The sequence below is a fragment of the Paroedura picta genome, chromosome 1 (genome assembly GCF_049243985.1).
Source record: "Paroedura picta isolate Pp20150507F chromosome 1, Ppicta_v3.0, whole genome shotgun sequence".
Lineage (NCBI taxonomy): Eukaryota > Metazoa > Chordata > Lepidosauria > Squamata > Gekkonidae > Paroedura > Paroedura picta.
This window is the reverse complement of record NC_135369.1, coordinates 158,183,037-158,210,998: the sequence shown is the minus strand read 5'-3', so window position 1 is coordinate 158,210,998 and position 27,962 is coordinate 158,183,037. Positions and strand designations below refer to the sequence as shown.

At 40.2% G+C, this 27,962-nt stretch overlaps 1 protein-coding gene across 21 annotated transcripts in view; it reads left to right on the top strand.

Moving 5' to 3' along the window:
* The window catches only part of MYT1L (myelin transcription factor 1 like), a 453,342-nt gene that overhangs the window by 17,696 nt on the left and 407,684 nt on the right, over positions 1 to 27,962 (top strand). For 19 of the 21 annotated variants that reach the window (XM_077309909.1, XM_077309927.1, XM_077310046.1 and 16 more), the window contains one exon: positions 14,688 to 14,991. The exons of the other annotated variants lie outside the window; for them this stretch is intronic. The gene's annotated coding sequence lies outside the window, so the exon portion shown is untranslated. The remainder of the gene's footprint in view (positions 1 to 14,687; positions 14,992 to 27,962) is intronic. 21 annotated transcript variants of the gene reach the window in all.

Genomic DNA, 27,962 nt, shown 5'->3' with positions numbered 1-27,962 from the left:
CTGATTCTATGAAGGCAAAGGGGTGGCATGTTACAGTAGATGAGCGATTGGGATGTGAGTGTCCTGCATAGGGCAGGGTGTTGGACTAGATGACCCTTCCAACTCTATTATTTTATGATTCTATGATTCATGAATGCATACTTCATGTGTTGTGTTTGTTCAAATGAGCACATGTGTGAGACAGAACAGGACTATGTGTAAGTCATAAGGTTTTGAAATTCTTTCCAGTGTTTTTCAAACAACTTGGATAATCATTGTGGAGTGGCACGATAATATATAATAAAATTCCACTGGGCAGCCACCACATTTGGCAAAGACTGTGTGGTCATCTCTCTATTGAATATGCAAAGACTGAGTGAGGACGTTGTTGTGAGTAATCACTCAGCCTAAGAGAGATACTTGTTGGATATTTATGTCTCATTTGGATTGGTCACAAATCTGTGTTATTTTGTATGTCTCTGATTGCAGCTTACATACTTCATTGCCTGTCATTCAGGGGGGCAGCAATGTAACATTTATCCTTATCCAGTTTGTAGAAGAAGAAGAGTTGGTTCTTATATCAGAGAATACTGGAATAGAGCCGTGTTTGTTTGTTTTAGAAGAAGAGTTGGTTCTTATATGCCTCTTTTCTCTACCAGAAGGAGGTTCAAAGCAGCTTACAGTCACCATCCCTTTCTTCTCCCCACAACAGACACCCTGTGAGGTAGGTGAGGCTGAGAGAGCCCTGATTTCACTGTCCGGTCAGAACAGCTTTATCAGTGCCGTAGCGAGCCCAAGATCACCCAGCTGGCTGCATGTGGGGGAGTGCAGAATCAAACCTGGAATACCAGATTAGTAGTCCGCACTCCTAACCACTACACCAAACTGGCTACCTGTGGTCAAAAGGACTGCAAGAAAAATGTACACCCAGCAAGTACAGCATTCTTCCCCTCATTCCAAGTCTGTAGTGCCTAAACAGGTGCAATCTAGAGACCAGAACAGCAGCCAAACTGCTGCTTATATAGAATCAAAAACAAATCAGTGAATAAATAATGTCACTGGTGTAAACTAAACAGTTAGGAAATAACATTTCATTCATCTTCAGTGGCAACATCTGTATAACTATGCCAAATGGAGAATGCCCCTGTCAATGACATTCATACATTTTATTTTCATGTTTAGTTTTTCTAGTATTTGCTGGTTCCTCTTCAAAAATACTCATTGAGGTGGCTTGCAATATTAATAAGATCACAGTAAAGAAAATCTAAACTCCAAAACATGGGGGAAACATGCAAAAAGCAAATAAAACAGCATTAGACCTAGAAAATAGCAGCTGTAAGACCATAACTAAGCCAAAGCTTCAAACATCACAAATGTATCTTAAGCTGAATAACAGGTACAACTTATCTGTTTTTTAAATTAGTCTATAGGAATGATTGGATACAAGTCATTGATATCTGCCTTATATATGTCACTCCCAATTATGATTTGGGGTGCATTTACCTTTTTTATAAGTTGCTGAAATTGCTTATCCTTTGCAAAATGTTTCCACTATGGCCGATTATGCACGGCTGCCGAAACGGCGATTTCGGGTCACATGGAAAACGTGGAGGGGGAAGACGCGAAGCACACCAGTTATGCACAGGACGGGGTGTGACGGCAGCAAAACCCAGAGTAACCGATTATGCACGTGGCGATCCCAGCGCCACTTCTGGTTGCGCCCCAGTCACCCGGAAACTGCGCTTTCTTCCGCGTTTTGCTAACGGGGCTTTTTCGGCAGCATGCACCAAAGCTGTGGCCGGTTGCAGCCGGCACCGTGCGTTATCGGTGATTTTAGTCGCCGCCATTCCACCCCGAATGTGCGTTATTCCCCCCATGCATAATGGGTCTATGTGTACACATAAAGAAGAGCAAAGGTTTGACTTAAATATATACCGTATTTGCCGGCATATAAGACGACTGGGCGTATGAGATGACCCCCCCAACATTTCCACTCAAAATACAGTACTATGGGCCACTATGGGCAGCTATGTCTACCCCAACTGAAGTGCACCCGGCGTATAAGACAACCTCCCCACTTGGAGGCATGTTTTTCAGGGGGGAAAAGTAGTCTTATATGCCAGCAAATACTGTACTTGCATATAAAAACCAACAGCAGGTAGCCAGAACTCAGGGGTGGCTGCTGTCTCTGTTACTGTATTTCTCCATATCTGTTCTGAAATAAAATTATCTCATACATAAAATACAGCAACTAATAGTTTTATTTAATGTTTTCAGTTTTATGGAAAATGCTTATTTTCCATCTCTTTTCTGTTTGGTGAGGGATATCATTACATTTTTTAAAGTCATTAAAAAAAGTTTAAGATGAAAAAACTGCAAGTTGATACAATTTTCTCAAAGCTTTCTCAGCTTCACCGATCTCACAGAATGTTGTGGGGAGAGGAAGGGAAGGTGACTGTAAGCTGTTTTGAGACTCCTTCAGGTAATAAAAAGCAGGGTAGTAAAAAGCAGATAGTAAAAAGCAATGTACTGTACCTGTTTTTTTGCAAAAATTAAATCTTTATTAAGTTGCATTGGTAAGTATCTTCCATGAAAATATAATGATATTTGTTTACCATTATACAGCTTTAATCTTCCAGATGTTCTAGAACTAAGGGGGGAAATAAAATTAATAATTATTTAAGCCAGCCCGATTCAGAAAGGTTATCTTCATATGAAAGTATGACTTCTGTGAATGGAGAATTGGTGTAGGGAAGTGGGGAAAAGGTTCACATAGCATTCCAGCCTTGGACCAGTCTTCTCTGAACCTAACCAACTACACAGGTTTTTTAAAAGATACAATAGAACACAGAGGTGAACTTAGAAGGTCATATCAGCCTAGGTCCTGGAGTCATTAGAGTATGGTTGTGCAGTCTTGCTTTTCCAGAAGTTAGGTTATCAGGCAGCTGTAGAAAAGGCTTTCTCAACCACTGCCTTTTGATTTATAGCCCCCTTCTTCAGGAATTTATTTGAGAAGGTGCTTGACAGTGGTTGATATGAATACTGCTCTTAATCTGGCTTTGGTTCTATGATTCTATATGTTTTGTTTAATTTTAATTTACTGTACTTAGACATTTTATTATAAGCCACATTTTGTATTTTCTAAAATAAATATATACCAGTGCTGCTCAGAGTCCTTGAAGAAAGGGCAGGATACACATATGACAGGGTATAGTTGGGTCATAGTAGGTATGTGTGGAAATGCAAAAGGAAAACAAACAGATGGCCACTCAGTGGTAGGATAATCATCTAAAAGAGCAAAACACTGAGTTGAAGCTCCCAAACAAGCTGTGGTCAATGTGACTGCTTATTCAAAATAGTGGCTGAAAACTACACTGGTTGAATTGGTTTTTTGGTTAACTTCTTCACAGCCAATATCCAAAATAATCACAATCTGTTTCAAAGTAAGATCCAGTTTTATGGTACAAGGTATCTTCTGGGGACCTGGACTGAAGTCACAATGCTCTGATAGTAGACCAGGTCCCCCAGAAGATACCTTTTATTATCAAATAGGATCTTATTTTGAAGTTAATTGCAATTACTTTTGGATGTTGGCATGTGTGGAAGTGTGAGGGGGGGGTAAAACAGTACTTGACGGCCAGCTTGTTATAGTGGTTAGGTGGGTGGCCTTTAATCTGGAGAACCAGGTTTGATTCCCTACTCCTCCACATGCAGCCAGCTGGGTGACTTTGGGCCTGTCACATACCAATTCCGCACTGCAAAAAAAATGATTCCCTTAGGGCAGTGGGGCGAGTCCCTACGGCCACATGATGTTTGTACCAGCTTGGCCGCCTCCCGGGCCTGGTACGCATTACAGCCCCTGTTACCCCATGTGAAGCGAACACAGGAATATCCACATTCCTCAGACTGTCATGGGGGCCATGGGGTGTGGAAGAGCTGGGCCTTCCATGCAATCCCACCTGCAGTGCACTGGCAGCAGCCCAGTGAGACCACCACCATGTGGAATCAGAGAGAATGTCCCATCCTCATTGGGAATGTGCAAATTAAAATGGCTGCACAGGTCCTCCAGGATCATGCTTGGAATCTGTTTCCTTGGTCTCAGTGCAGAAGTAGCGGGGCTCATCCTGATGTAGCATAGCCCAAAGTATTGCACAAGAGGAAACTTAAGCGTCTTAAGAGAATTTCACCTGTTTATTTTTTGTAGTGGGCAATCAGGAGAAACTGTAATGAAATACATCTCTCTAGTTTTAGTAAAAAAAAACACTTGCCACACTGAGGGTTTGGTTCTGTACTATAGTTTGTGGGTGAGCAAAACTCTTACTAGTCCTAAGCCCTACCTACAATTCTGGTTCCTCTTCCTTTGTTAGATCACTCACAGGTCAGTGTAGTTTTTTCAGATCATTGATTGACCAGACATGAATTCTTACATTGAAAAAAAAAATATCTTGAGTACTTGACTACTGAATCCTTCTTTTTGAACCAGTTGCTACTTTTGTGCTTAAAAGTTCAGTTCTAGTTCAAGGTGAAAACAACTAAGAGATTTAGGTTCAGTTTCAGTTCATATATATGAACTGTGGGTGAGCAATTGTGGTTCCTGAGTTTTTAGCAGTTCTTCCAATAAGATTGCAATGTAGATCGGAATAATTACTCCCTTCCTGTGAATGGGAGCTGAGGCTGAGTGTAAGAGGCAGCTAACCTAAGATTGTTACTATGTTCAAGTCCCATAGACATTCATGCTGGGGAATTCCTGGTTAATAGCTTGGTTTGTTACGAGTAGGACACAGTTGGCTGTCTGGTTACTGTACTACAGAGTGGTAGGATATACAGAGATTAGGAGACATTGCAAACGTCTCATATTTGAAAAACAGATTTTAAACTTGAGCTTTAACCTGCCAGCTTGGTGTACTGGTTAGGAGTGTGGACTTCTAATCTGGTGAGCCAGGTTTGAATCTGCGTGCAGGAATATCAGGGCTCTCTCAGCCTCACCCACCTCACAGGGTGTCTGTTGTGGGGAGAGGAAAGGGAAGGTGAACGTAAGCCACTTTGAACCTCCTTCGTGTAGATTAAAGCGGCATATAAGAACCAACTCTTCTCCTTCTTCTCCTTCTCCTCCTTCTCCTCCTCCTTCTTCTCCTCCTCTCCCCCTTTTGTATCATGCAGTCTTGTTTGCTCTTGAAGAGTACCAAGGTTATTAGTGGCAAGACAAATGAAATCAGTTCTAATAATTCAATCAAAAACAATCTTTCATTTGCCAATGGGCATTTTTAAAATCCGGATATCCTTGGAGATTAAAATTCAAAGCTTTGTATTTTATGGATTGTGTTCATAAACCTTAATGGATTGCAATACTTAGATATTCATTGCTGTTTCATTCTTATTGTGAAGCAATTCATTTTAACAATCAAAACTTTGGAAAGGAGGAAGATGGTGCAGAATCAGTCAGGGGCGTTTGGCTACTCGTATCAGTGCATATTAGGACTGCTGTTTCTTGTTGTGCTACCCTTATGTGGGAACTTATTCCAAGTTGCACAAGTCTGCAGTGCAGCTGACCTAGTTAGCAATCATATGTACGGAGGTGAAGTGATACATTGATGCATTCTTAGTGTAGACTGGAATATTAAAAATTCTAAAGCTGAATGCTTTGGACTGATCCTGCGTTGAGCAGGGGGTTGGACCAGATGGCCTGTATGGCCCCTTCCAACTCTATGATTCTATGATTCTAATTACCAAACATTAAGTTTGTAGCAATTGAAGAGGGCATTTATTAGGAGAGTAAAATAGGTGGTATAAAGAGCACAGATTCCAGTTTATTAATGTGTTCTGGCCAATGGCTTATTGCAAGCATAGTGTCAGAGTACCTCAGTCGCGATACTTGAGATCTAAGAAGATTGTTGTGTGCTGCTTTTAAATAATACATTTCACTGATAGATTTCAGTCTCCTGTAGGTTATCTACAAATCTTGAGGATGCTTAAGAACTTTTAAAAAGATATATTTTTAGTTTTTAGAAAACAAAGTAAAGATGTAAAAGGGATACAGGAACGAAAAGGTTGTAGATCACAATTATGTATATCAAAAATAATTATGTAACAAAGAAAGTATGAAACAAAAAGCATTCCTACCCAGCAAATGTATAAAATTCAATAATATTTTGTTTGGGGTACCTTTATAGTCAACATTTTAGATTTCAAATTCCATCCCCTACATAGCCTGATCCAGTCTGACTCTCTAAGGGCCTTAGCTAATTCCTGTTATATTGTTGTTTAAGATCACTGAAATTGTGTCATTTAGAACCACTGTTAGATTATTGTTGTTGTTGTATTTGTTTATGTTATATATTAATTCGTTCCATGTATCCCCCCCATGATGTTGTATGTAAACCACCCTGAGCCATATGGAAAGGTGGTATAGAAATCTTGGAAAACTTGGCGGCCATGCTGGACGCTGGAGCTTAGAGCTCTGCCTGGCTTTTTGACTATGAGTGCCGGTGGACTGCGAGGCACTCTCCCCCACACAATTTTTTTGGGGTTGGGGTTTAGTCCCCCCCTCTTTTTGCGAGAATGGACTGGCAGCAGGATGGAGGGCAGCAGTGAGAAGGAAGGGGACAATGCCAGCCTAGCGTGCCAATTTTCATTTATGTTCAAAAATGAACATACTAGTTTTGCCCTTTCACATTTATTCTCAAATATTTAATGGGGTCATTGGTTATTGTGGATTCCATAGTCTTTATTCTCTTCCATACACTTTAAACTCTTTATACTCTTGTTGAGGTAAAATATTTATCATTTTTGCCTTTTAAAAATTGATTATGTATCCTTAAAATCATACAAATTCTTTAATATGTTTAATATGTTCCATTATGTACCGTAGTGATTTTTGGTGATCCATGAATGTTAGAATCACATTGTCTGCATAGATTTTCATTTTAAATTCTGTATTGTCCAGTTTTATTCCTTTAATCCTTGTGTCTTGTTTGATTTCCAGAATTAAGGGCTACAGTTTAAATTTTGAAGTACATTCAGTTAAAAATACCATATTAAATTGTCAAATGCTTTCTCTGCATCCAAAAGTAAAAACAATGCTTTCTTTTCTTTTGGTTCACAAATTCAATTATGATTATGGCAGCATTGAAGCACTGCTTTCTTTATAAATTAACATGATATATGCTTCATGCTATGTGGGAGGTATTGTCTTTCTTTCTTTTATTTCATTCATAACTTTTTGTAATGGTATCATTAGGACTTCTTCAAAATATTTATAATACTAGCAAGAAAGCCCATTGTAATCAGGAATGCAGTGGGCGCTAGTACCCAGGGGACACTGGCAGGTGCAGATCTCTCTTGCAGCAGGAGCCATAGGAGGTAATCAGGGCTCCTTTGTAGCAGGGAAGCAAGGGTCGTTTACAGTTTGTCTCTATATGAGCTTCTTGTAGCCATAATGTATCTGGATTTTGATTTTTAAGTTAGTTACAAATTTTCATATGTTTCGTGGGAGAGTTGTCCATTGCTATTTACTGGTACTATTTATACTTTATCCATTGTGCCCCAATGTTGATGCCACTGCTGTTCCTACTTCGGAGCTCTTTGTTAAAATTTGCTTTGAGTTGCTCAAAATTTTTTCTTTAGTTCAGTTCTTGAACTGGTAGCTTGGCTTGTTCTTCTGTTTTGATTACTTTTCTTTCTTTTGGTAAATATTTATACCAGTGTAGCAAATGATATTTTCCAGTGGTATTTTATTTATTTCTTTGCAAAATCAGTCTCAAAAAATTGAAATCTTTCCTTTTCTTCAATATACGTTGATAAATCCTGAAACAGCTGCACTTCTTTCTCTGCTACTTTAAGACCAATTCTGCATAGGGGGGGGAATGTAGGCCAGTGCTGCATGACAGCGGGACAAATTCTCATTTATGCATGAGGTCCATCCCCCTCCCAGCCCTGGCCTGCTTTAGGGCCTCGATGACCCATGTTAAGGGAATGCTGATTTTTCTGAGTTCTCTCTTTTTTAAAATGTGGTCACCATCAATGGCTATGCTGGGCCAGGCCTGTGCATACAGGGAAGAGGTGGGCCTGGAAATCCTGGCATCTTCCACACCTATGGTGTCCCAGAAGGAACACAAAATGCCCTGTTGGCCTCCATGATGCTTCATGGTGCCATGGAGCTGAACAGGACATTTTTTCACCCATGCAATGGTGGGGTAGCATTGTGTTTCTATCCCACCTTTGTGCTGAGAAACAACCCCCCCATCCCACCGCTGCAGTGAGGCACGGTGGACCCTTTCTGCCCAAGAGTTGTGAATGCACACACACATCTCCAGGGTGGATCCTCTATGCCAGGAGGATTTCTCCCCCCAATAGTACATGGGAAGTGGCAAGGATGCTGCCCCACTGCAAGAAACTGCCGGCGGCCCAGTGTGGCTGCCACCGTGCTTACTCGGCCTAAGTGGAGATTTTCTTTGCTTCTTTAATATTGCATCTCATGTTTTCTTATGACTGAGGCAAACCGATTCTTAAATGCAAATCTTAAATTCACTCTATCTGGTCAATGTCAAGAAAATCTATCTTCAAATAATCTTGAAGCAACTTGAGAAAGCTGTCTTCCAAGTCTGGCATCTGAGATGCCTCTAAAATGCAGGTTATTAGATCTCCAAAATTTCAATTCTTTGTTCAGTTTTCTGAATCTGGCTGTTTTTTCTCTTAAAGTATATAACATTGTCTTTTTGCTTTTCTTTTTTGTTACAATTTCTGCCATTAATTTAATGTAATTTATACATTAATTTATGATAGTTCAGTTGATAATTCTTGACATGCTACTTGGATATTCTTCTGGATTCTTTCCTCAGATTATTGAATATAATCCCACTGTATCTCACATTAGTCAGACTGCATGTGGAGTGCTGTGTGCAGTTCTGGAGGCCTCACTTTGAAAAGGACATGGACAAAATTGAGAGGGTGCAGAGGAGAGTCACGATAATATTAGGTTCTTGGGACCAAGCCCTATAAGGCTAGACTGAAGGACATGGAAATGTTCAGCCTTGAGAAGAGGAGACTGAGAAGGGACATGATTGATCTCTTATGTATCTGAAAAGTTGTCACTTGGAGGAGAGCAGGGAGCAGTTCCTGTTTGCAGCAGAGGATAGATCCCCTGGGAATGAGTTTAAACAGTGCCAGCTAGATATCAGGAAAAAAATTGTCACAGTCAGAGTAGAAGTAGAATAGACTGCCAAAGGAGGTATGAGCTCCCCCTTACTGGCAGTCATTATGCAGCAGGTGGACAGATACATATCCTGGATACCATAGGCTGATCCTGATTTCAGGAGGGGGTTGGACTAGATGAAGGAGAAGAAGAGTTGGTTCTTATACGCTGCTTTTCTCTCCCCAAAGGAGTCTCAAAGCAGTTTTCATTTACCTTCTCTTTCCTCTCTCTACAACAGACACCCTGTGAGGTAGGTGAGGCTGAGAGAGCTCTGATATTACTGCTTGGTCGGAATCTTTGCTATGGGAAGCCCAAGGTCACCCAGCTGGTTGCATGTGGAGGAGCGCGGAATAAAACCCGGCTCTCCAGATTAGAAGTCCGCACTCCTAACCAGTAAACCAAGATGGCCTACCCACAAGAAAGTTGGTAACTATGCAATTGCATCTCCCCCACTGCAAACTTTCGTGTTCAGTTCTGAAGAAAGGAAAACAGCCATGGATTGGCTGTCCCCTAAATTCAAACCCTAGTGAGATGATGCAGTAACAGCTCATGGTTGACAACGTCAAACACCATTTACAGATCTAATAACATGAGGAGTGCTGAACTGCCTCTATCCAGCTGGTGCCAGAGGTAATCTGTCAGGGTGACCAGCACTGTCTCCACCTCATGGCCAGGATAGAAGCCAGACTGATACAGGTCAAGGGCCAATTCCCATCAGCAGGCAAGCTGCTGCATTCTCCCATACAGAGTGCATTATGGTAGTCCAAGTTAAAGGTTATAGCCTGGATCCTGTAATGCCTAATTTGTTCAATTTAACAAGAAGAATATATAGGAAAAATCTGGGATTTGATTGATTGGGGAAATTGGATTGTTTCCACTGCATAGTAGTTGCAAGCAAAAGCTAGTTGCTTAACTTAATATACATAATCTGTTGCAAGTGTCTGTTCTTTGCTACACCTATGTGTTTAGTTGTATAAATCTTGTATCATTCTGCATGTTAGACAGTTGTGATTTATAGGATTTTTATTTAACGTGCAGTGTTCTTCAATTTTTTTTTTCATATTTAGCCTCACAGAACTAACTCAGACAGAGGTTATACTAAAAATGTCCTCAACTTTAAACTTGATTATTGAAGCCTACTCTCCGATCAGGGAGCATTCACTGTGTTCTATGGATATGCACAGAAATTATATTTTGGTCAGATTAATGCTGTTTTAGTCTTTTATGTTTTGTTTACAATTCTTACAGTTAGTACCCTTGTTCTGGTACTTTATTCTGTTCTTTTGATTCAGTGGAAAACACATTTCTACTTCAAATTCTTTTGTTTTCCACCAAATGAAAACTATGAAATTATCAATTATTATATTCCTGTCATAAGAGGGCTCTTCTATCAAATGTGTAGCAGAAAGCATTCTTGTTTAGAGGCTATTAAAATCCCTATTGGTAGAGGAGCAAAGTTTTGTTTTCCTTTCCCAAAATGGAGAATACTCCCCACATCTACATGCTCAATTTTTAAATTTTAAAACAGACCCTTCCCCATATCCTTTGTCTTTTCTCCTTATTGAAACTAACAGCAGCTGGAGTGGTTTGTATTGAGGGAGGGGAAGACACAGCTGGTTACAGATAGGGAATGTAAATGAAATTTCACATGTTAAAAGAGTTCAGATCATGAGCCAGTATATTTCTTTCAAATAGGGAAATGATCTGATTTTTCCTCATACTTGATCTCTCTGTGCTTGCATGTCATTGCTTTTGCATCTGCCTTTTCCTACTCTCTGCAGTCTTTCCTTTTAGCTAGTAAAATAAAACTTCTGCCTCTCATATCCCATGGTGGTGAAATAATAGTAACTTCAAGGGCTGCCAGCAATCATAAGAAATTTTGTCTAGTGCAGCCCAGCTCATACAAGCACACCTACTGCTTCTGTAAAATCAAAAAGCTCTCTGTCTAAGCTCTCTGTCATATTGTCGGGCAAAAAGTAGAAATGCTGCAAAATACTAATTGAGGCAATCCTGTTCAGCGGGCTCATTGACAAACTGTTTTGGGTGGAGAAAATCCCAGTCAGGTGCATATCTGCTGAGTTACTCTTCCCTTTCTCCTGTCCCCTATTCTACCCCATGGAATAGTTTTTAAGTTTGCTGTTTCAATTGGTTTTTAAACTAGATAAATAAATAGGAAATGGTCTAATCAGATTATGACTAGTTTTTGTTTAAATGGATTACCCTTTCATATTGTGAAATACTTTACAGAACTCAGTGAAGGTCATAGAGCATAACTCTGTGTATCTTGTTTAGCTATATTAGGAGTCCAAAGGACATTAGTTAAAATTTCATTTGGTAAAGTTTTGGGTGACTCTTTACAAGTTTTCCCAGGAGAAAAGTGATACGTTAGGAAATCAAATATTTATATGTAACGTTGTTACTCCAAGCCATTTACTGTTTTCATACTATATTTGCTATTCCAAGCCATCCACTATATTCACGCTAATCTACAAGAGTAAATCTTTCACATATTTTTTATGCTGAGGTTAAACAAGTAAAGGTTAACTAATTTCTTAGTAATGTGCAAAGGTAAATTGATTTCCAGAGTTAAATTTCTGTTTGATAAACATGACCTTTTAGGATTCAGATTAGGCTAGCCATAACCAGTTGGTCACAAATTGCTTCATCATGTAAGAGTTAAACCAACAAAATAACTAAAAAAAAACCTATATAGCAGTGGTCCCCAACCTATTCATCACCGGGGACCACTCAACGCCTTTTACTGAGGCCTGGTGGGGGGGGGGAGGTAGTTTACTCCTCTACTCTCAACCACTGCCCTAATGCTCTCTGATCGCTATGGTAATGTTTAAACATCCCTTCAAAATAAGATACAGAAACGCCACAACAATGAACACAAGGAACATTTTATTTTCATGGAAATTTTAACTCATGACAATGACAAATCATTGGGAACCCTGAGCTTGTTTCTCTGCAATGAGATAGTCCCATCTGGGAGTGATGGGAGACAATGACACCTGAAGTGTGTTGTAAAGGGCCGGGGGGATGAAGTAAAGGGCTGGGGGGGGGGTAGAAGGCGTCCTTCGGGGCCCACCTCCAATTAGTCGACGGACCACATGTGGTCCGCAGCCCACAGGTTGGGGATCGCTACTATAGAGCACATCGTTTATAGTCCTGGACCTTGGTCATATTCTCAGACCAGTTATCATGTGGCTTTAGTAATGTAGATGCTTTGTAGGCCTCCATTAGAAGCAAGGCAGGACAAGTTGGAAGATTATAGAATAGGAATTATGGCCTCCCCCCCACCCATAGGTGTACAGCATCAGCCTCTCAGATGTGCAGAAGGTAGTGCCAAAGCTGTAGCATGGAATTTGGCAGAGCAGATTTAATGAGAGTTAGATACACAGAATTTTCCTCCTCCCATCATTAAGTAGTTAACACCAGATAGCCAAACGCCTTGGATGGTGTTGAGGGGAATAGGTAGAAAGACTAGAAATTGCTCTTTCTCCAGCAACAGACAGTTTCCCACTGCAAAGACTCAGATAAAAATGATATTTAATCAAGATTAAATGATCCTATTGGGGTGGATATTGATAAATTAGCCAATTAGAATAAATCTATATGTAAATCTGAACTGATTGATTTCCTTATTCATTCATTCCAACTCAAGTTTTTAATGTTCTGCTGAAATTTATTTATTTTGTACATCCCAGAAGATGCCAATGTTTAATCAAACCAATATTCATATTCTTTAGGTGGAATTATGCACTGCCTTAAACTATTCATTGTTCTTCTTGGGATATTTTAGCATTGTTTCCCTATACATGTAACTGTACTCTGTCCTTCCAGTATGTTTCCTGTCTTTACATTCTAATTTTCTAATTCCACGATTTTCTATCTCTGTCATGTTCCTGTTCTCTATTATAGCCTCCCTGATGAGGTGTATTGCTACTTACCACTGTATGCTCTATAGTAGGTACTTAGACCATAGATCATGTTTCAATGTTTATTGTTTTGTTTCAGAGGTTTCTTTCATCTCTATTTGTAGATTTGTTTTCAGATTTCTGTAGTCTGAACCCAATTTTACTGTTCATTGGATGTCTCATTCTGTTGATTGTACTTACACCATATACTCTTCCTTGAGTCTCAGTGAGAAAGACATCTAATAAATAACCTAATCAAATAAATAAATATTAACGTCTGTATAATTATTGCCTTCACCATATTACGATTCTCCGCCTGAGGCCCTAACAACAAGGGCCCCAACCTCTGCCACATTTTCTCAGCTGCTTTATGGATACATTTCCTTTCATCTTAGTTTTTTTATTGACACCAAGCACTGTTAATTTCATCATGAGCTAAATAAGAAAAACAAAGTGTGTGCAGAATAATATGTCAGTGGAATAAACTATCTGACTTTTAGCAATGTGCATCAAAATTTTATTTGTATGCATTTAGTTCACTTTTTATTTATTATAGTTGTTACACTTCTTTGTCTTCTCTATACTGCTTATTATTTATACCCATGGGTTTCAGTGAGAGAAACATTATGATTAACTAATTTTCCAACCAAATGGAATGACATTTCTGGGACTGTACTTCTCTTCAAAAAAATGCTCCCTGAAAAATTTTCAAAACAAGGCAGTGTTTCCATGTTAGAGATTATTATCTAGCTTGGCGAGTAATTTTGGAAGACTGTAGTATCCTGGAATGCATCTCTTTTAGTAGGGAGATGACTAACATCTGGCTTGGGGAGAGTGATGGGCCACTTACTCCAGCAGGTTATGTGATCCTTTAATAACCTCACACTGGAGGCCATGAAGCAAGGTGGCCAATATTTCTCCTTTCAGAGATTTCCAATGTAACTATTGCTAGCATTGACAGATCCTCATGCTGAGATTCAGGGACATGTTGGATATTCCACTGGTTTACCAACTGCTTAGCACAGGGGTAGTCAAACTGCGGCCCTCCAGATGTCCATGGACTACACTTCCCAGGAGCCCCTGCCAGCGAATGCTGGCAGGGGCTCCTGGGAAGTGTAGTCCATGGACATCTGGAGGGCCACAGTTTGACTACCCCTGGCTTAGCATAACAATAGATTACCTGTCTGAATCAGCAGAGGTAGTTTGTAGCTTGAAGTCAGAAACCCTTAAAGGTAAAGGTATCCCCTGGGCAAGCACCGAGTCATGTCTGACCCTTGGGATGATGCCCTCTAGCATTTTCTAGGCAGACTCAATACAGGGTGGTTTGCCATTCTCTTCCCCAGTCCCCAGAAACCCTTAGACTGATGTTATTGGAGGTCTACAGTATCCTTGTTTAGATTAGCTCAGGACTTCATGGCCACCAGAGATCTGATTGAAGTTGGGATTGGCCCAACATATGAAAAAAGACACACACAGGTTTCTTTTTAATGCCAAGCCTTTGATGGATAACCTGGCTAGGGGGTTGGAAATTTATCCTGTGCCATGTTCAGATCATTATTCTACTAAGGAGTGTATGAATGTGCACTAACTCCTTGCAGGGCTGGGAGAAAAACTGAAGAAGCCTGTTGTTCACCTTCCATCTTGATGTGCAGCTCTACATTGGGACTGAACTTGCAAGAGCTGGCTGCTGAGAACTTTACTAGCTAAAAAGCTCCAAAGGGGATAGCTTGTTTGAAAGGACTGCCACAAGAAGAAGATGTGGTGCCACAAGGAAAAGATGTGTTTTGTTAGTGCTCCACTTGCTGCTTAGTCTTGTTTGCTGGACTTTGCCTTCTGCTTAGGCCTTCTTACTTCAAGGAAGACTCAACAAAAGGACTCAACTTTTTCCCACCTGAGTTGATGGTAAGTACATTTTTAATCTCCTTTTAGTTTGTGGTCCCATTATGGTGTCTAGGGCCATCTTCAAGAAGATCCCATTGTGGGACCATCCTATGCTTGATTCAAGGAAGGTAAATAAATGTTTATTGATTTATAAATTCTACCTTCAGTTATTGAGCTAATTTCCAAAGGTAACAGGCTTGTGGTCCTGCCGCCTCCAGGCTTATATGTGGCCATTTTGAGAGGGGGCAGCATGTCAACTTATCTCTATATAATGTCACTTGATAAATGTTTAACAAATTTTAAAAAAATATTAAAATTAATTAACTGCCACCCATTTGGGAAACCCTTCCAGGGCTGTCAGGAACCCCCAGGGTTTCATGAAACCCTAGTTGAGAAAGCCTGTACTAGGGCTTATGGAATTGACCTTGGCGGTTGTCCCCTTTGCCAGATGGCATATGAGTGAACTGCAGTTATGATTCCTTAAAAGATAGGTATATCTTAAAAGATAGGTATATCTTTTAACCCTAACCTTTTAGATATGGTCCCCATTACCATTTTTCAGTACCAAAGGCTGTCCTCAGTTCTCTTCATTGGTGGCTACAAGACTCCAACTTACTTCAGTGTGTCCTTTTTGGGGTTTGGGTCTCTGAAGTGACCATGACCACAGACACTTCTCTTTACAGCTGGGGGATGCATTGTCAAGAGGTTTATTTGCAATGTTTACAGTCAACATGTTAGCATGGATTATATATTAATGTCTCGTAACTCAGAACTATCAGATATTCCCTAATGCCTTTAACAAATATTCCTGAGGGGAAACAAGTCTTGGTGCCAACAGACAGCATATCAGCTATGTATTATCTGAACAAGCAGGGTGGGTACTACCTTCCTGTAACTTTGCAGGGAAGCCTTACAAGTTTGAAAAGAGGCCATCCAGATCCAAATGTGCCCGAGAGTGATCTACATTGCAGGGAATCTACTTGTGGAAGTTGATAGGCTGAGCAGGGAGTTCTGTTCCACTCACAAGTGGTCACTGATCACTGTATATGCCGCAGTAGTGTTCAAGCCAGTTGTGTTTTCCTAGAGTGCCCCAATGATCCTTCTCTGTAGTCTTAGTAAAAGCTCCCTTTGAGCTGCTGGTTCAAAATTCCTCTTTAGGCAGCCTTCCTAGTAGCTATTACATTGGCAAGAGGGATGGAAGAGGTAGTGGCTCTCCCGGTTGACTCACCATTCCTCAAATTTTTCCCCCAGGGAAGATTGTGTTCTGTTTGAATCTGGATTTTTTTCCAAAGATATCAAAGTTTCACATGTCATGGGAAGGGATTCTCATTTTTTTTTCTCCTGATCTTAGCTCCAGAGCTGAAAAATAATTATAATCACTCAATGTTAAAAGAGCCATTCTTTATTATTTAAAATAAAACTAAGCTTTATAGATGGTCCAAGTCATTGTTAATTTGTTATTGGAGTCTTATGAAAGGTAGAGCACCTTCTTCTCAGTCAGGAGCTCAGTGGGTAGTATAGACTATCCAGGCTTCCCAAAGAGCTGTACACTTGCTGAATCCCTTAGATATTATGACCCACTCCACCAGAACTCAGAGTACCTCAGCTGCTTTTCATCATTGAGTTTCACTGTCATAAGTCTTCAGGGCAGCAACTTGGGTGAGAGAAGGCACATTAATCAGACATTATGCCCTAGAGCCTCTTGTGGCGCAGAGTGGTAAGGCAGAGTGGTAAGGCAGCAGACATGCAGTCTGAAAGCTCTGCCCATGAGGCTGGGAGTTCGATCCCAGCAGCTGGCTCAAGGTTGACTCAGCCTTCCATCCTTCCGAGGTCGGTGAAATGAGTACCCAGCTTGCTGGGGGGTAAACGGTAATGACTGGGGAAGGCACTGGCTAACCACCCCATATTGAGTCTGCCATGAAAATGCTAGAGGGTGCTAGCACGACCTGGTGCTTGCACAGGGGATACCTTTACCTTTTATGCCCTAGACATCCAATCCATGGGAGAGACAGATTTTTTTATTTACTTTATATTTATTAACCACCACTCTTGGGCCCTGCCAACTCATGGAGGTTTACAATAAATATTTAAAAGCCACATAAAATACACATCAGTACAACATAACAATAAAACAATGATAATACTGGTGGCAAGAAACTAACTATAAATCTCCCTCTGCCACCCATGCATACCCTGTAGAACAGCCGCCACCACACCCCAGGGGAAGGGAGCTTCTGTTGATGTCCTGCCTATTGGGCCTATACCAGGAGGGATCTGATCTTCCTAGCCTGGCCTCAACCAAATGCCTGGCAGAAGTGCTCTGTCTTACAGGCCCTGTAGAACTGTGATAGCTCCACAGTTTTGGAAAAGAAGTTCTGCATTCTCTATTCCATTGAGAGACCTGTCCCACCTTTCAGCTCACTAGTGTCGCAATGTGGGGCTGCACATCAAAATGGAAGATGAATTCAAGGTTTTTACTTACCTGTAATTGTTCATCAACATCTTGTGTACAGACACACATTCTCTCCCTCTTTGAGCTCTCACTAAAAAGGTAATAATAACCAAAGGGACAGAATTGATCTCTGGGTGACTTAGTCACCAGTTCCGTCACCTTGCATGGGAGCTTGCAGTGGTTGCTTTGTAACTGAGGGAAGGAGTTTCCCACTCTTAGAACACATGATGTGGCCAGCAGGAAAACTGGCACACATGCAGTCCCATCGGGGCATGTCATTCCCTTTGGAACTTTTTAGCCAGTAAAGTTCTCCAAGGCCGGCCTGCGCAGGCACAGTCCCAATGTGTGTTGGCATACAAAATGTCAATGAGTAACAGTGACAAGTAAGTGCAACCTTGTCTTTTCTAGAATGTTTCATTGAAGCCACAGTAGGAATTTGGAATATAAAACTTTTGGAGGCTATAGACAGGGCTGTTCATCCATATTTTTTCTCCCCCTGCGCCCTGCCCCATAGTTTAACTTTGAACTGGGTGACCTAAAGAGATTTGGGAGATATCTAGAGCAGCCATTCTCAATCTTTCTTTCTTTCTTTCTTTCTTTCTTTCTTTCTTTCTTTCTTTCTTTCTTTCTTTCTTTCTTTCTGTCTGTCTGTCTGTCTGTCTGTCTGTCTGTCTGTCTGTCTGTCTGTCTGTCTGTCTGTCTGTCTGTCTGTCTGTCTGTCTGTCTGTCTGTCTGTCTGTCTGTCTGTCTGTCTGTCTGTCTGTCTTTCTGTCTTTCTGTCTTTCTGTCTTTCTGTCTTTCTGTCTTTCTGTCTTTCTTTCTTTCTTTCTTTCTTTCTTTCTTTCTTTCTTTCTTTCTTTCTTTCTTTCTTTCTTTCTTTCTTTCTTTCTTTCTTTCTTTCTTGCCACAGCCCTTTTAGGACCTCTTCTCAGGTTTCAAGGCCCCCTGTCAAACAAGGATACAACTCAACATGAACAGATAGACAGAAAATCATTTCTTATTGAACACACACACACAAAAAAAAACCTTGAACATTCAAACATACTAGAAAAACGTTTTAAAAGATAGTAAGAAATTAAAGTTTAAACATCTATCAGGCCGAATGTGATCCTTGAGTTTGGTGCTTTTCTGCAAGTTTTATGATAGCAAGCTCCAGATTAGACGATGACAGTCAGGGGTCACCTCTTGTCACAAGATCAGTTCTATTCCTGCTTTTTGTCAAGTAAACTACCTTGCTGAATCCATTCTCAACTAAATACGTTGAGGAAAAGACAAAAAATAATTAACCATAATGAATAATAATATTTTTTATTTCTAATCCACCCTACTGAATCGCTCAGGGCAGGTAACAGCAATAAAACCAACATGCAGGATTAAAAATTAAAACATTTACAATGGTTACAAATAATAATGACAAAATCTTTGGGCTTTCCCCCCACAGTACTGGAAATTTATTTGGCAGATCATTCTTGCTCTTAGGCTAAAAAAGGCCTAAGCAAAGAGTGAAATAACTCTATTCTATGAATCTTGCCTTACATATACATGAGACAGATGTCTAGAATATTCAACTAAGAGATGCATACACATTCATTTTTTCCCCTTGAATGCATTAATTCAAGTGTGCACAAAGGATCAGATTACATGATTTCTTTTTCTTTCCCTTGACAAAGGTTGAACTTTCTAGCAATTAATAACACCACACATGACAGAAAGCGTATTTCATCGGTTAAGTACCCAGCCCCCCCATAACCCCCCCCCCATTTGGGCTCCCTGTCTCGCATTTTTCAGTTTGTGACTCCCTTCAAATGTGCCAGGATCCCATGTTGGCCCCTGTTGAGAATGGCTGAACTAGGGCATCATTGGTGGAAAATTCAAAACAAATGTGACACACTGTAGAACATGATATAAAGCTTATTTGAAGACCCATTAGGTAGCAGTGATAACAGCAAAAAAATCTTTTTGGCTGCCTTTGAATCATCTAGTGTGCATTCAATTGTTTAGGATATTTTGGTATTTGTCGACTCCTCAATTGGAGTCTCTAAAGTTTCAGGAATTGGTTATCAGCTTTGACAGTTCTGTGAAATTTTTTGCTGATAAAAAATCTCTCAGATACGTTCTGACTTGGATGATGATTGTAATATAGTTCATGCCGTAGAGGTGTCTGTTGTACCATCTGGTCCATTTATGAATAATTTCAAGTTGGTCTCCTTGATGGATGTTGACAGAATCTTGGGTGTTGTGAAGGCCACCATGTGTTCTCTTGATTCTTGTCCATATTGGTTATTGAAATCCAAGGAGCAGATTAACAAACTCCTAATGTCTGGTTTTCACCAAAGAGGGTTTGTTTTGAATAGTTGGCAGATAATTGTATCATGGAATGACCATGGAAATACTCTGTATCATCAATTGATGTATAATAATATAGCCAATTATTGTCCAGTTTCTAATCAGCATGGCATAGTGGTTAGAGTGTCAGGCTCAGAAGAGTTAGGTTCAAATTCACAGTCTGCCATGAAAGCTTCCTGGGTGACAATCTCTGTCAATCTAACCTACCTCACAGGGTGGTAGTTCTCAGGATGAAATGGGCACCCATTGAGAATAAAAGTGAGTATAATTATATAGGTTTAATAAATAATCTTCCTTTTTGAAGTCATAGTCAAAGAGCAATTTAATTATTTCCTGGATTACACATCTATTTATTTATTAGCTTGCTTTACCACCCTTCTAGCAAACCGGCTCAGGGCAGTCAACATAATATTGAAAGCACCATCATAAAACATCATGAAATAATAATTATTGTAGTTAATTAAAATTTCTCAAAATATAAATTTTAAAATTAAATTTAAATTTAAATTGAAGTGACAATTTAAGTCAGCATCAACAGCAGCATCAACAGTAGCAGTTTTGAGTATAGGGTGTGGTCAGATCTCCCAGAGCTAGACCATGGTCAGGGGGCATCTTTGGTAGGGGGGGGGGCTCAGTAGATGTTAACATTTCACTGGCCTCAACCATAAACCTGATGGAAGAACTCCATCTTGCAGAACCTGTGCTAGCTTAGTCAGGGCCCAGATCTGCTCTAGAAGCTCATTCTGCCAGGTAGGGGTGAGGACAGAACATCTTGGTCCCAGTTGAGGTCACATGTATTTCCTTATGGCAAGGGACTACCAGTTGGTTGGAACTAGGTATAATATTATAATAACAGTACTTCTTTCCTTAAAACTAAGCAGCACAGTATCAGTACTGGATAACTGGGCCATGCTATAATATATTGTTAATATAGTAACCAGGTGTTCAACTCAGAACATGGTATCTTTCTATCACCCAAGAACTTGAAAAAGCACTTAACAGAACGTCACAGAGAAGTATGATCTGTTAGAATCCATGCTTTAGTCATTTTCTTTAGCTCACACCTGGTGAAACAACTTACCAGTCAAAGTTTTAAAAGTTCTCATTCTTCTGTCCTCCTCTAGGCTATGCAAGTCAGAACTTTTGGAAGGACTTTTAAAAGGACTTGCTTGCTATTTTTATTCTTACTTCATAAATGACCTATTATTGTTTGTTAGCATTAATACCGTATATATTCGCATATAAGCTGAGTTTTCCAGCACTGTTTTTAGCACTTAAAAGACCTCCTCAGCTTTTACGCGGGTAATTGATTAACAACCTGCCCCAGTAATTGATTAACAACCTGCCCCCAGCCAGCCAATCGCAGCATTGCATCTGTAACCTGAGCTCTTTGCAAGTGAGCTAGTGGCCTCCAGTTAACCTTTGCCCTTCTGCAAAGATCTTAAAAACTAAGCTCTTTGCAAGTGAGCTAATGGCTTCCAGCTAACCATTGTCCTTCTGCAAATATCTTGAAAGCATACTCTTGGCAGCTTGTAGGACATCAATGGTTTGGCTGAGGGATTCTGATATTTCCCCCCCCCTGCTTTTCCTAGTCACTTCTTCCAAACTATTTTTTTGGTTTCTGGGGGTGGGGTGGATTTGGGGGGTGCTTTGGGATGTACTGTTTTTTCAATGTTTCTTCTTTTATCTGAGGGGCAGCATTGTTTGCCTTTTGTTCTTGGGGTCGTTTCTTTTAAAAGTTGATTTTTACAGTTCTTTCTTTCAGTGTTTTGTTCTGGGGGGCACTGTAGCCCCCAGTTTGGTAGCTACTTATTGTAGTAGGTTGCCAACTTTGGGTACAATTGTTCTGCTATGGTTTGCTGGTCTGGGGGGCACTATTTGGTTCTTCTGTCAGAGCTGTTATCACAGAGCAGTTCTGTCAGTGCTTTCTCAGGGTGTCCGGCATCAAGAGAGGAAGGGAAGACAATTGTAAGCCACTTTTAGACTCCTTTGGTTAGTGAAAAGGGTACAAAAACCAGCAGCTATTCATCCTCTTGACTTTTCTGTATATGTTGGGATTGATGCTGGATGGGAAGGCCTGTGATGATTGAGCATGGATTAAGCACTTAGGCCACCCTGTAAATTTACCAGTAGCCTGCTGCATTTCCCACCCTCGGCTTAAATTTGCCAAGATTTTGTGGTAAAATTAAGCACCTCGGCTTATATGCAGGTAGGCTTATATGTGAGTATATATGGTATTTTATTAACATTCATTATTTTAAACATTTTGGTTTTATTGTTGCTTTTAAATATATCTGTGATCTTTTTTTTTGAGGAAGGCAGACTATAAATGCTGTGAAATATAAAAATGAAAGTCCATATTTTTATTCTTACTTCATAAATGACCTTTTATTGTTTAGTAACATTCATTATTTTAAATATTTTGGATTTATTGTTATCTATTGCTTTTAAATATCTCTTGATCTTTTTTTTGAGGAAGGCAGACTATAAATGCTGTGAAATATAAAAATGAAAGTCCATATAGTGTATATAAACCAAACAGCCAATACACTCAGAATATCCATATACCACCTAAAGTGGCCTTGATCGTTATACTTCTTTTAAATAAGAACTTGCATAATGATCAAGGCTACTTTGGATGTTACAAGGACATTCTAGTGTGTGTATGTATACACATTTTTTCTTGCGGCTTGCTTCCATATAACATTATTATATACTTAGAAATTAAACTTCCTTATTTCAGAAAAGGGCAAAAATGGAACAGATACCACAAATTATATGGGAAACGGCATCAGTATGAGAGCATCGATATGAAACCATTTAGTACCTGGAATTGATGAGGCTCTGTAAATTGGCTGAAGTATCTAGAACATTTTTCAATCCCAGTGGGGTGGACAGTCTGGCTGATCTCTCTCAATTGAATACTGTAACCTGCTGATCTCCTAGTTTGAACTTTGGCTGGCTCCCATACTCTTTTTTCCCCTCTTTCTTCAGACATGACTTTCCTAGCTCCATAGTTATATCAGAAATGGGGACAGAAGCCTGTCTTTCTGTGAAGAATTTTACATGAGCTAATAACATAACTAATCCTTCAAAAAAATTAAAGGACAAAACCTGTCTACTGCTTATGGAAAATACACTGTTGTTATTACAATAGCATGATTGGCTTGTAGCCATAACATCATCGTATCAGATAATACTATAGAAAGGAGGGGGAGTTTTGGGTTTGCTATTGATTTTTTGGCTTTAACTGATAATGTTTTAAACAATTCTTGTAAGCTGCCTTGAACCATAAGGAAAGGTGGGATATAAATGTTTTACTAAATAGATAAATTTTGAGAATCTAAACCGAGAAGACAGTGACAGTTAAGAAAATTTAGGATTAAATCAGTAAAAGTTATGTGATGGATCCATCCCTTGGCTTTATCTGTTTTCCACATTATAGTATATTGTAATCCTGGGATGTTCCCTATAGAGAAATAAGGTACTCTGTAATGAAGAACTAAGGCCTGAAGTATATATACAAACAGGCAATAAAGCTCTCCAGACTATGTTGGCCCTTTGAAAATCTCAAGCTTGGTATGTCTAAATATCCCATTCTCAATATAAACATGGATAATGATGTGCCCATCTACTTTAGAAGCAAGTATCTCCTTTGTGAAAATGTGAGGTAATCCTGCTTATTAAGAACTGGTGCAGACACTGATATAAAAAGGTTTAATGTGACTGCTGTTTCTCACTGATACTCAAGGCAGAATACAAAATATGGAAAACAAATTCAGTTCAACCACACTACTTTCTAATGCAGCGGTCCCCCAACCTTTTTATCACTGGAGACCGGTCAACACTTGACAATTTTACTGAGGCCCGGGGGTAGACTTTTGCCGAGGGATGTCGCCGCTGCCACCTGAGCCCTTCTCTACTTGCTTTCCTGCCAGTGCCCCTGTCTTCCCGCTGCCCGCTGGGGGGGCGCTTCCAGCAGCAGCTGTGCAATGCCATGCTGAGGGGGAGCCCCAGCCATGGCATCCGCTGGAGAGCACCAAAGGTGAGCTGGCAGCAGAGTGGCAGGGCAGCCGCTGAGGCAGCAGCCGGGGAGGAGGATGAAGAGGAGCCGTGGCCGGGTACCAAATGAACCACGGACCGGCACTTGGGGACCACTGCTGTAGTGAACAAAACGTAGTAGTCTAGGATTAAAGATTTAAAAAAACTAATAATTCAAGCAAATAAAAAAAATCTGTCTGAAGCATTGTCCATAGAGGCAAAAAAGTACCCAAAGTAACAGAACTGCCTTAGATTTGGCATTCCATTACTTAAGAAAAACAAAGATAGAAAACATTGAGAGCAGTCAAAGAGCAGTGCAGCCATTGAGCATTTTTGCATACCAACCAATAGAGAATATTTTACTCAGAAATAACACGTATGAAGAGGCACTGTGTTTTGACCCAAGTATGAATCAAATCCACTAAGGTCCACTGATAATGAATAATTAGTTGTTGCAGCATGAGCTAACTTCCCTTGCATAGCTAAATACAATAGAATGGAATGGGTGGGTGGGTGGGGAGTACTACCTCTCAAACTGTATTTACATTTCCAGGCTAAGTGTTCTCAAAGAAGTAGGCACTTTTGGGGGGAGGGGGGAGGTGTTGTGGCACAGACTGGGGAAATATGCTTGTACAGAAGGTGTCTGTTCCTGATCTTTTTGAATGGGCTGGTGACTTACTCTGAACTGCAAGCTTCCTGTCTGTTGTGAGGCTCATATGAGTGTTTTTCTGTGTATTTTATGCTCTGGGTTTTTATTCTCTGTAAAGGGTTTGATTTCAAATGTGTATGATTTTGTCCAATTTTGTGAGCAGATCTGAGCAAGTCCTACAAAGAGGTAACAGAACAACTATTTCAAATAAATTTATGCTGTATGTGTCCATTTGTCAAAAAATTTGTGCAAATCCATTGGTAGGTTAGTGAGGAGATCTGAAAAGCTGGCAGGTATAACCATACCTGCTGAAATCAGCAGAGAATACCCATTAACTTGAATTCTGAGTGGAGATAACATCTGTCAAGGTGAAAAAGAGAAACAGAAGACAACTTTAAAGACAGTAAAGGTACAATAATATCTAGAAAGATAATATCTACGCAGGCCTGCGTAGAGCGAGTTACAGAAGTGTAACCTCTTGTGGCGCAGAGAGGTAAGGCAGCAGACATGGAGTCTGAAAGCTCTGGCCATCAGGCTGGGAGTTCAATCCCAGCAGCCGGCTCAAGGTTGACTCAGCCTTCCATCCTTCCGAGATCGGCAAAATGAGTACCCAACTTGCTGGGGGGGGGGGTAAACGGTAATGACTGGGGAAGGCACTGGCAAACCACCCCGTATTGAGTCTGCCATGAAAACACCGGAGGGCGTCACCCCAAGGTTCAGACATAACTCGGTGCTTGCACAAGGGATAACTTTACCTTTATCTTTAACTCTGTAACTTCTTCGGTGATCTTCTTCAGTGATTGCCAGACAATATCTGAACAAAATATCATAGTTATTACATTTCACTTAGTATGAGCCAATAACACATATCACATAGGCAACAGCTCTACTTTTTTCTAACATACCTCAGAAAAAAGGAGAGTTCTTGCCTATGTGTTCAAAGACATTTTGCTGTCTTATGTAATCAGTTTATTTTCTGGACATGCATGATGCAAAATTTATATTACAGAATTAATCCCCACTGTTAATGGTGTGTGTGCACGTGTTTGTGTGAGGGGTTATTTATTTAATAACCGTTATTATTACATTTATGGATATAATACTCTCTTCCCTCCCAATGCACCGGCTGTCTTTCTTCATGCTAATCTGCCCCATTTTGCTTTTTTAAACTGTCGCATTATCATCACTAGCATGGATTGAATTTTGCCCAGTCTGAAAGCAACATATTATTTCCCTCTTTCCAGTTCTAACAAATTGGGGAGGGGGGGGACCCTAATAGCTCAGCTTGCAACTTTTATTAGTGGAAAGGGACAAGTGTCCAGAGGGATCTTAACAACTACAAAAAATTGTGGCAGGGCATGAACTTTCGTAAGTCACTACTTCCTTCTACAGATGCAGCTAGAATGTAAGTACAACATTCTTTATATCTTGGAAACTGGAGTGATTTCAGAACTAAGTAACAATAGTAGGCATTGCTGATGAGAAAAGAAACCTATGTCTTAACTGAGCTTCATTATCAGTTGCAATTCGTAGAGCTGCTATGAAGGTGGGATTGCATCGGCAATCCCTGGAAGTAACCTCCCTTCCCTCCCCACCACCTTTGCGGCGAAGCACAGAGGAACCTTTCCATCCAGGAGCATGTGTCGGGACATAAGAATTGGCGGGACATGCTGAGCCAAAACAGGGCTCTTGAAGAATTACTAGCCAGACAAAGAAATTACATTTTCTTATGACTCCTGAATGTCCATGGACAAAAGTAATACTCTGCAAAGGTGGCAACCTTACCTTACGGACATGTTTCCAAAACCATCCATTTCATTTAAGGTGTAACCACTTCTATATCTAGGCCTAAATTGGCTTGATACATTAATATACCTAAAATAGAAGTTATATGACAGCTGGAAAAATTGATGGGCAGTGAAAAACTTAGATGCTGGATGCTTTGAATGATCTTTTGAGACAAAACAGAAAATACTTTCTGAGCTACAAAAGAAAACCAAAAATTTGAAGTGGCTATGAACTTCACTGATTTTTGCAGTCAGCTCTTACTCTTGATAAAGGATCCATTGCTGCATATTTAAGTACTGTCTAGATTTCCAGACTAGTATGGCTAGACTATTGTTTTGTTCTGGGAAGCAGGATCTTATGACTCTATACTCTGCCACCTTCAATGACTTTTTATCCATCTCCCACTCCAATTTGATTTCTCTTCTCATCCTATGTTCTCAGCACTTGTTCAGCTGTACCATTCTGACCTCTTGTCCACTTCCTTCCTTGATAAGTTGCTCAGCTTCTTCATTTCTCTCTCTGCTCTTCCCACATGTCCTTGCTATTTAGGGTAGCTCACTTATGCTACCCCCCCCATCTATCTATAACTCACTCGCCTGCTCTTTGATTTCCCCCCTCCCTTCAGCTGCTAACAACCTGCTATGCAATTCTGTTAAGCTGCTCTGTTTGGACTTGTGCCGTTTTAGTCCTGTTGATTTAGATGGAGCTAAAATTGGTTCAAATCCAGGTCCTGCTGTTTAAGTGAATTGTAGATTTGGGGCAGACTGAGAATCCCCCCCCCTTGATCTTGATTTCAGACCACTTTACCCTATGACCAACTGCAAATGTTCTTCACAGCATTTTTTCTGTTCCACCTGTCTTCCTCTTCCTCCTCCCTGTTTTTCTCCTAGTCTCTCATAGTGATTGTTAGTGACTTGTCCTTTTTTTTTTTACCTTTTCTACTTTCATGCCCTAAGATTATTGTTGCAGCCAGTAACACCACCCAATAGAGATATGTATGGGGAACATCATTTGAAACTTTAAAAAAAATATGTTCTGGCTACTAATTTGTTCATGAACAAATGGGATTCATTCAAAAATAAGGAAACATAATATAGATGGGATTACATTTTTCATTTCTATGACATCTTGCTTTTTCTCTGGAGGAGCTCTAAATTCAGGCATGTATGGATTTTTCCCCCACTGCCCATTCTGCTTAGATGTCTGGGAGGGAGAAGATTAGAATATCTTGAGAACTAAATAAATATACCTAACACATCTTTAAGCACTGATTAGGAAGTACATATTCACTGCAGCACATGTATTAATTAAAGGGACTGCAATTGAAACTCACTCCATTGGCTCACAGAAGCTGCAATAAACTGAGGTGCTATGAGGCTCCCAGAAAAGAGTTTTGCCATATGCAAATAAGTGTGCTAATTAGTATGTAATCCTCTGGGTGGTGAGGTCTTCAGTAGGCTTGATGAATCTGGCTTGAGTTGGAGGTTGGCTGTTAGAGGAGATAAGAGCAAGGGCAATAGAGAGCACATGGAGACACCCATGTGCCCCTTGTGTCATCTTTGCGTTTGACAGAACACCTCAGCTATGTTTGAGTTTTAATATTAAAGAATTGGAAATCAGAATAACTATTTAGGGATGATGCTTGGATAGTGTTTGCTTATATTCATGTAAAGAGAGTCCAAGTTTGCGTTCAGTTTTACGTTTGAAATACAAAAT